Source organism: Peromyscus leucopus, chromosome 1 (genome assembly GCF_004664715.2).
Source record: "Peromyscus leucopus breed LL Stock chromosome 1, UCI_PerLeu_2.1, whole genome shotgun sequence".
Taxonomy (NCBI): domain Eukaryota; kingdom Metazoa; phylum Chordata; class Mammalia; order Rodentia; family Cricetidae; genus Peromyscus; species Peromyscus leucopus.
In genome coordinates, this window is record NC_051063.1 from 100,224,094 (window position 1) to 100,234,906 (window position 10,813).

Sequence of the window (10,813 nt, forward strand, 5' to 3'; positions counted from 1 at the left end):
TGGTGGCAGAAGAATGTGGCAGAGGAGACTCTTCATTTCATGACAGAGAGAAAGCACAGAGAGGACAGGGGTACTAAGCAGACCTTTTAAGGCGGGTTCCCAGTGACCTACTTCCTCCAGTGAGGCTCTACTTTGAAAAGTTTCCAAAATGCTCCCAATTAGTACATCCACCTGAGGACCAAGAATTCAACACAACTGGACTCCTGATGAAACACCATGTCATGCAGCCTTGAGGCGGGGGAAGGGCTTGGACTTGCCTCTACTGGATGTGCCTCCCCTGGGAGGCCTTGCCTTCTTTGGAAGGGAAGTGGAGGGTTGGTTGGGGGGAAGGCTGTGGGAGCAGGAGGGAAGAAGAGGGGGACCTCTGATTGGTGTGTAAAATGAAAAAAAAAATCTTAATAAAAAAAAAGAAAACAAGAATTCAACACAAGAGCTATAGGTTTGTATTTAAACCCTATCATCCTGTGTTCTCTTGACTTCCCTTCCCTCTTCACTCCTTTTCCTGTCAACTATGTTTTTCATCCTTAGACCTTGAAAGAATCCTTATGACACAGTCTCGTATCTGCTTGGTTTTCACTCCATAGACAACAGGGTTCATAGTGGGAGGCAAAAGCAGATAAATATTAGCCACAATGATGAGGCAAGATGGATGGATTACATGGTCCCCAAATCGGTTTAAAAAGAAACAAAGAAGGCTGGGCCATAGGAGAAAATGATGGCACAGATGTGGGCAGTGCAGGTGCTGAAGGCCTTCTGCCGAGCGTCTGCGGAGGACAGGCTGACCACTGCCCTCAGGATCATGGTGTAGGAGACTGTGATGCACAGGATGTCAAAGCCCCAATCAAGAGGCAATCATCAAACCATAAACAATATTGACCTTGATATTCCCACAGGAGACCTTGGCTACAGATAACTGGTCACAATAGGTATGGCGTATCATGTTGCCTCTGCAGTAGGGGAGTTGCTTTGTGATGAAAACCAAAGGAATAATGAGCACCACTGCTCTCAAGAAAGTGGCAAGCCCAGCTTTTGCAATGACAGGGTTGGTGAGGATGGTGGAGTAGCGCAGAGGATAGCAAATTGCTACATAGCGATCCAGAGCCATGAGCATGAGCACCCCAGACTCCATCCCAGTGAAAGTATGAATGAAGAACATCTGGACTAGACAGTCATTAAAGCTGATTTCCTTAAGGTAGAACCAGAAGATACAGAGAGTTTTGGGGATTGAAGCAGTGCACATGACCAGGTCAGTAAAGGATAACATAGCCAAGAAGTAATACATGGACCTGTGAAGGGAATCCTCAAAGAAGATGAGGTAGAGGAGTCCACAGTTCCCCACCACAGCTACTGCATACATAGAACAGAATGGGAAGGAAATCCAGACATGCATGTCTTCCAGGCCTGGGATCCCATTCAGAATGAATGAGGCTGGGGTCACCTCTGTTTGATTCAGCAACAGCATGTTGAGGTTGGAATCATCTTCAAGAGGCTTCTGATGTCTGGGTTTTTATTTGTTTGGCAGTGTAACCTTCCAAGATTAGGATAAATGAGAAAGATAAATTCTCATCTCTCTTTTCCATTTGTTAAGTAGTCATTTTATTACCAAACAACTAATTAAGTAAATAAGTAATTTAAATCCAAGAATATAGCTCCTCACTGGTAGAACATCCACCTAGCATGCTAAAGACTTTGGATTCAATTCCCATACAAAAATATAAATTCTAAGCTGATAACTTGTTGATTGCCAATTATTGTCCATCAATTACACACACACTTTGTTTAACAATTACTAAGTGCTTTGTCTTATCACTGTCATTTTAAAACAAGAAAGGAGAAAGATGCATTAAGTTTATAGGTTGTTCTATTTTATGAACTTTTAATATGTTGAGAATTTTCACACACACAAACATAAAATGTATTTTGGTCATATCTATTCTCCCCCATAAGTCTTCTCAGAATCCACTTGCCATACCCCCTCTCAACTTGAATACTTATCACAACCCATTGAAGTCCTATCAGTAATTTCTGTATGTGAATGGGGGTAGCACCATCCACTGGAGTATGGGCAAGCTACAAGGTGCCATTTTCCTGAAGAACACTCAGTCTCGCTATTCTGGTAGTCCTTTAACCATGAAACCTCCTCAGGTAGGAGTGAGACTTCATGAACTCCTCTTTCATCTATGCTGAAATTTGGCTTGCTTGGTCTTGTGCAAGATGCTGTGAGGAGTTCATGAAAGTGATGACTCTGTCATTTCTAGAAGACACTGCTCACAATAGCCCTCCCCAATCTGGCTCTTGCAATATTTCTGTCCTTTCATCCACAATATTCCCCAAGCCATAAGGGTGTGGGTATATACAGATGTCTCCTTTAGGGTTGAACACCCCACAGTCACTCATTCTTTGCACTCTGACCATTTGTCTCTCTATTAATGGCTGTTCGTTGCTAAAACAAGCTTTCTAGGTAAAGCTTAGAGAGCTGCACTAATCTATTGGTATACAGATAACTATATAGGAGGCAGTTTGATAATATATCTGTTTCACAATAAAGAGTAGTAAATCTCCACTAATGCCTATGATATACCCATTTGTGGGCTCATTGCCAGTTTTACAGTATCAAGCATGAGTTCTATGCCATGAAGAGAGCCCTAAATCCAATCTGAAATCCCTTGATTATCTCTGTAACATCTACGATACCAAAAATGCAAAGTCAGTCATGACCATACTGGCAGATTCACGGCTGGGTAAGACTATTATGACTTTTCTCCTCTACCAGCCTGTGTGGGCAGATTCTGTAGAGGAGAAATTGCAGTCATTACCAGCTTTCTTTCTCCATGTTCTGTGACCCAGGTATGAAGTTTCCAGCAATAGGGTCTTACTATCAAGTTCAGGAGTAATAACATGGATAATATCATGAACAAGGGTAATAACCTCCTTTGTTCTTTTTCATAGTGTCATTGCTATAACTTATGTAAATGTTCACAATTAGACTCATTACCATTTGGTTATTTGTTTCCTTTTGATTTTGTGAGGGTTTTTTTTCTTTTCCTTTTTCTTTTTTAAGACAAGTTCTCATATATCTCAGACTGGTTTCAAATTTATTATGAAGCTGACAATGACCTTGAACTCCTGAGCTTCTGGTCTTTTGCCTCCAAATGACTAGGATCACAGGTATGCTCCATCATGCCTGTCTCAATTTCATATTTTCTTAAGGAAAAGTTAAGAAAACTTTGTTAGCATCTCATCATGATATAACAGATATGTTTGGGATAATTCTTTTTTTCTCATTTTAAATTAGTAGCTCATATTTGTGTTTACTATAGCGCAAGTATTGTACTAAGATATATATATATATATGTACATATATATATGTACATATATATACAGACTTGATCCTCATTTTCATATAGCAATATTTTTTGTAGCCTGACCCTTGTAACTGAGTAAATGGCAGTAATGTATAGATGAGACTTCTTCAAGCTTTAGTGGCAAAACTTAACCCTCCATTTCTTGTGAATCTGACAATAAATATGTAAGCATATAAGTTAAATTTCTTGTTTTGTGACCAAATACCCAACAAAAGCAACTTAAGGAAGGTGGGATTTATTTTGTTATACAGTTTGAGGGGATAGATTCAGTCTTTACTTTTATGACTTGTTTCCTTATACATTAGTTTTATTTAATCTTGCTAAGTCAGATGATTTATGATTACTTTATACCTAACGTTATAACTTGATGATCAGCATATGCCTAAGAGGCTTTAGAAATCTACAAACTTCCTGAGATAAGGGAATCTCATGAACCTGTGCGGTTTGCTAGGGGTTCGCACATAAGGAGCTTCCTTCACTGGAGACATCTTTAATTACATATATTACATATCTTTTTCTGAGAGCCTTCAAATTCCAGGAGGATCCCATATCTTAATCCCACAGCAGCAAGTGGAAAACTGGATGCCAGTGTTCTTGGAAGAGTGAGGGTCCAGAGGATGTCAAACTTAAGTGTGAACATTGGGTTCAACCTCCAGTTTATTAAATGTCTCTTGTTTGACCTTTGTCACACCTGATCTGTATTTACTTGTAAAGTTTCTAAAGTCTCTCAGAATGAACTTCAAGTCACTACACGTGGTTATTTAGCATTAGGTTCATAGATGAATCAGTGGCATTTGATCTGATCATTTATTACTCACTTTTTTCAGTACCTCCCTGTTTTGCTCTTATGAGTTTGCACTGAGGCTGGCAGACCAGTTTTTGTGAGAGTTGCTGTTGTCTCATTACATGTTCATAATAGTATTCTTCAAAATATATATCCTTGGAATGTTATAAAGCCAAAGAAAACTTTAGGACCTAACAAGCCATGTTTCTTGTTCTTAGATCTGAACATGGTTATGATCCTGTCTAACAGAAAGGGGCAGAGAATTCCTTCATGTTGATGTCATATTGTCTACTCATGTCTAACTGGTATGATTGCAAAATATTTCCTTTTAGGTCCCATCATAACCCCAAAACCCTTCTAAAACTTTACTTACTCTAGAAACATTCAGCTCTATCTTGAGTAATACACAATCCCTGACTTAATGTTGTAGTTAGTTAAAAAAAACTATTAGAGTGATCAATCTTAGTTTGAAATTTTAACTGTGGTTGTATATAAAATCTTCTTATATTTTGGGACCAATTATAAATTTAAAAGTCTTAATTTATAACAAATGTTTTTTATTTTTCTATTTGCAGTATATAGCAAGTTACATGATAGCTACCAGATGTAAACATATTTTTGAATGGGTGGCCAGATTAATCACTATTACCTGACATTATTAAACTTAAATCTAACATTGTATGCAAAACACAAAAGGAGTCACCATAAAAAAATATAATTTATACCCCATAAAAAGAGAAACATAAATTTTCCCAAAACTTATAAAAATTAGAGAAAAATAAAATTACCCTCAAAATGGCAGAAATGATTTGAATTAATTTAAATGTTTCCTTTCAAAGTAAATTATTTGACTAGTACCACAAATTGGTTATAATTCAGTTAATTTTTTAAGAATATAAAGAAGGTGCATAAGAATTAAAATTATGAGGGTGGTGGTGCACACGCCTTTAATCCCCAGCACTTGGGTAGGCAGAGCCATAGGTGGATCTCTGTGAGTTCGAGCGCAGCCTGGGCTACAAGTAAGTCCTTCCAGGGAGCTCACGCAGAGAAACCCTGTCTCGAAAAAACCAAAATAAAAAAAAAAAAAAAAAAAAAACTAGAAATAATATGGGCTGAGAGATGCTCAGAGGTTAAGAACACTGCTGTTCTTCCAGAGGTCCTGAGTTCGATCCCAGCACACATCATGGTGGCTCACAACCATCTGTAATGAGATCTAGCTCCCTCTTTGGCCTGCAAGGATACATGCAAACAGAACACTGTATACATAATAAATAAATAAATTTTAAAAAAGAATTAAAATTATCTTTAAAATATGGTAAATGGTAAACATATTACAACAATGAAACAATACTCCAAATTAGAGGCACATTAACTTCAGGTAATATGGAAGTAAAAACAAGAAAAAGCTAGATCAAGAATCAGAAAGTGGTTAGTGTACAGCTAATAGATCATACTGATTCATCTCTAGGTTTGGTAAAGTTCTTACTTTGACAGTACACAAATAGCTAAATGGAGAAGTCACTTAAATCACTTAATCAGGTTCTTGTTGCATCTAAAATTTTTTCAGCATTAATTAATTGTTCTTTTTTTAAAGGTTTATTTATTTATTATGTATACAGAAGAGGGTGCCAGATTTCATTACAGATGGTTATGAGCCACCATGTGGTGCTGGGAATTGAACTCAGGATCTCTGGAAGAGCAGTTGGTGCTCTTAACCTCTGAGCCATCTCTCCAGCCCCTCTGAGCCATCTCTCCAGCCCCTAATTAATTGTTCTTAAACAAACAACAAGAAGCTAAAAAAGCTATAAATTTGTATTTTATCAAAAGAACAAATCCCCAATAATATAAAATTTATGTTTCCATGAAAACCAAAATACATTATGTCTTTTTGTCAGACCTATAAATGTGTGCTTCATAATTGCATATATTATATTTTTCAGATTACCTTAACAGATATTATTAAAAGAAATAAAAACTGTAAGTCATATATATGTATATATATGTATATATATATATACATATATGTGTGTATATGTGCCTGTATATACATGCACCTAGGACATATACATATATAATTGATTGTCAGAAAATAAAGATTAAATTTATTTCCAGAACAATGTGTAGTATGTACTAAATTGTCACAAGTGTTGCAAAGAGAAGAATATCCTGACTCATTGTTCCTTAATGTTCATGGCTAACTCTAGCCCAACTCTACTCTGTGTATAAGCTGCACAATAGAAGCCAATACTGAAATTAGGAAAAACATAGAGATCCACAAATCAAAAATACAAAATATATTTCCGATAAATATGCTATTTTCTGAAGAGTATTTTTTATAAACTCTACCAAAGTATTATGCATATCCATACTACAGCTTTAATTATTAAGAGTATATTGTTACAACTTTAAATCTTGTTCTGAGTACATTTGCCAAACTCAGCAAGAGACCTACACATGTCAAAGTAATACCTAATGACCAGAACACAAAATACATTTTACCAAAATCAATTCCAGGATATCATAATTTAATTGTTCTTGTTAAGAATTCCCCTCATACTATTTTGAGTATGGACAGATATGTTGAAACAATAACATCAATACCTGGATGTAATCACTCACAAGGCAATACTTTATCCAGATGAGTTGGCTCACACTTGTAATATCAGCACATGGGAAGCCAAGACAGGAGGATCAACCATGAGTTCAAGGAGCCTGAGCTCCATAGTGAGCTCCAGGCCAGCCTGACTTACAGATCAAGACCCTACCTGAAAAATAAAACAGTAGTTTAGAGATCACAAGATGTTTATTCTCTGTTACAAGTACCGTAGACAATAATGGAATGGTACCTCCTCAATAAGCCATCTTTAATATCTACAGTTTTATCTTCATATGAGAGTAAGTTCCTCTGGTATCATCAGAAAGGATTAAACATCATAAATGAGTCTTCTGTCACTAAAATGAAAACCTGTGCCTAAGGGAAAGTCAGACTGACACAGTAGCATTCTTACTGATCAAAGGCAGTTCTCTAGCTTTCTTTTCTTTTCCATTTCTCCTTGGGTGATTTATACCTGACTTCCATCACAGCAGAACCCATCGATACTATACACGATATGCTTAAAGTAAGTATATAAATACTCATAATCATCATGGAAATTTAACTGAATTGTAGATCTGAGAATTAAGAGCTCAAATTCTCCTTAACACTTCTACTATCACTTCTACTATCAAGATAGTGATTAGAACCAAAACTATTTCTGAGGGACAATATAACCAACTCACAGGCAACTGAAGCCTCTTTCCACTATATCATGCTGCCTTAAAAACTATCCTGCCCCCACTCTCCTACCACCATTGTGTGCCCTTTAATACCTAGTTTCTGTGCAGCCAAACACCGAGATCAAGACAATGTGGTCCAGATATTCAGGGTCTTGTTCAGAAGGAAAAGTCACTGTCCTCCAGTACAGGCATGTGCGTGGCCCTTGGCTTCTAAACACCTTGATAACCACTACTGCACTCAGTCTTTAAAAGAAAATCTGTGTTACATATCTCAAGGGAATATTTGAGAACATTAGAAAAGAAGGCATTGGTGTGAGGAGCAATATCATGGGAGGATGTGAAAGTGTGCATGGATCATAAATAAGGGCCTGTTAGTTATTGGCATGTGCAAGTAAGAGGGAAAAAATGAACAAAAGCTATTTATGAAAAGTAGGGACTGTAGCCATTGATTACAGATTGTGGTTCTTTGTTAGACACTCTGGTGCACAACATCTCTGATAAATGTGGAGGCAAACATTCTCTGTAAAACATTTTTCAAACTGAGTTTTAAAATCTATCAAAAAAATTATCCTCCAAGATCAAGTCGCCTTCATCTTAGAGATGCAAGATGTTTCAACATCCACAAATCAATAATGGAATACAAAACTAACAGTATCATTTCATTATATCCAGAAAAGGCCTCTGAAAAACCCATCACCCTTCATAATAAAAGTCTTAGAGAATCTAGGGATACAGGGACATAGCTCAACATCATAAAGCTAACCCACAAGGAAATCTTGCTAAATGGAGAGAAACTCAAAGCATTTCCACCAAAATCAGGAACAAGACAAGGATGTTGCTCTCCTTCATTCTATTCAATATGATTACTTGACTCTTCAGCTAGAACAGTAAGACAAGTAAAGGAGAAAGGGATACAAACAGGAAAGGAAGAAGCTGGAAGCAATTAGTGTAGATTGTTTCTACTACTAAGAAGTACACATCCATATGTACTTGTTTATTCATTTTTACATATCTATATTTACATTTATATCATTGAATTTTCAGTATTTCCCAAGTCAGGGTAGGAACTATTTTAAAAGGATCAGACAACTTAGGCTCCAGTTTTGGTACAATGAAGTTGTGGATGAATATGAAGGCATTGTCAAAATTTATCAAAAATTCAAGAATATACATACATGTGAAATCATAAAATAATTAGATGTTTAATCTTGTGGCAACAATGAAATGGTGAGAATAGCAATATTAAATCAATAGTTGATTTTAATTTTATATTTCTTTAAAGGTATCAATAATGTGGCTATGTGGGTTTTCTCTTCAAAAACAGCCAGTACTCTTAACCACTGAGCTATCTCTCCAGCCTCCATATTTTAAAACATTTTTAAAAGCAGCCGGGCGGTGGTGGCACATGCCTTTAATCCTAGCACTTGGAGGTAGAGCCAGGCTGATCTCTGTGAGTTCGAGGCCAGCCTAACTTACAGAGTGAGAGCCAGGACAGGCACCAAAACTACACAGAGAAACCCTGTCTCGAAAAAAAAAATTACAGCTCATTGTTTTATAAAGGTGATATTCATAGAAAACTGTGTTGGGCATCTTAGCTATTTGATGTAAACAATTCACAGACTCTTAGTGTACTCTCTGTGGTGGGCAACCATCACCACAGTCCAAAGGTATTTCCATTATCTCAAGTACAAACTTGATAGTTATAAATAACCATTTTTATTACACCTTCTCTTTGTCTCAGAATACATTAATTTGAGGGCTGGAGAGGTGGCTCAGTGGTTAAGAGCACTAGCTGCTCTTCCTGAAGACTTGGGTTGAATTCTCAGATCCCACATGGCAACTCACAGCTGTCTATAACTTCAGTTCCAGGGATTCTGACACTATCATACAGACATACATGCAGAAAAACACCAATGAAAATAAAATAAAAATAAATCGTAAAAAACACTAATTTGACTTCTGTTTCATGAATCTATTTATTCGGGATAGTTATTATAAATGGCACTATACAGTATTTAGTTTTGTGTCTAGCACATTATTACAAGTATCAGTCTTCCATGTGTTTATGACTGAGTAACCTCTAGCTCTGATAATCCTTTTTTTTAATCCCTCAGCACTGAGTGGGCATATGAGTTGTTTCCACTTTCAGACTAATAAAAAAAGATATTCTTTTTTTCACAAGTGTAGTATATTTTGTGTAGATAATCCTTGTATCTAGTGGCAGTAAATTCTAATAATATTCAGCTCCTTTCTCCCAGTTACTCTCACATCCACCCCCTCCACTCTCACCTCCCTATCCACCCACATTTGATAGTTCTTCTTCCCTTTTTTTTTTTTTTTTTTAAAGCAAGCAAACAAACATCCACTTCATGCTGCCCAACTACTCTTGGGAATGTTGGCTTGCCCTGGACTGTGGTGGCCTACAGTTTAAAGAAAACTGACTCTCCTTCTCCCACAAGTCATGAAATTTCAGCAGCTGTTAACGGTGGGATTGTATGCCTATCTCCCCATCCATCCTGGTATGCGTCTGGTTTGAGTTTGTGTAGGTCTTATGCATGCTGTCACAGTTCCTGTGAGTTCATATGTGCATCTGCCTTGCAGTGTGTCTGAAACAGGTTTCTTGAAATTGGCCACCATCTCTTGCAATCTTTTCACACCATCATCCATGAAAATGCCTGAGCCTTGTGGATGAGTATAGGGGTGTGATAAAGAACTTTCCATTTAGGACTGAGCAGTCCACAATTTCTCATTCCCTGTATAGTGACAAGTTAAGTGCCTGTGTTAATTTCCATTTACTTCAAGAAGCTTTTGTTTGTTTGTTTTTGTTTTTTTTTTGGGGGGGGCGTTGGTTTTTTGAGACAGGGTTTCTCTGTGTGGCTTTGGAGCCCTTCCTGGAACTCACTCAGTAGCCCAGGCTGGCCTCAAATTCACAGAGATCCGCCTGGCTCTGCCTCTCAAGTGCTGGGATTTAAGGCGTGAGCCACCACCGCCCAGTTGCAAGAAGCTTTTTTGATGAAGGTTGAGAGTTGTAGTAATCTATGGATGTAGCATTTAGTCTAGGCTAACTGGCTGGCAAGTCACAGGGATCCTCCTGTTTCCAGCTCCTAAATGCTGGAATTACAAGCTCATGCCAGCACCCCTAGCTATTTTATATTAGTTCTGAGTATCATAGGATTCTTATGATTACAATAAGCACTTTACCAAATAAGCCATAATCCAACCACAATTCTTTAAATAATTTTTATTCTTTTAAGAATTTCATATAGTAGTACTTTATTTACATAATTTCCATTCCCCCTCTCCTTTCCAGCTCCTCCCTTGCTCACCCATCCCATCTCAAATCCATGAACTCTTCTTTAATTATTGACATATAAAAAATATGTGTGTG

At 37.2% G+C, this 10,813-nt stretch overlaps 1 pseudogene; it reads right to left on the reverse strand.

Annotated features, from left to right (window-relative positions):
• Positions 1–505: 505 nt before the first annotated feature.
• LOC114688869 lies at positions 506–1,462 on the reverse strand (annotated as a pseudogene).
• Positions 1,463–10,813: the final 9,351 nt, after the last annotated feature.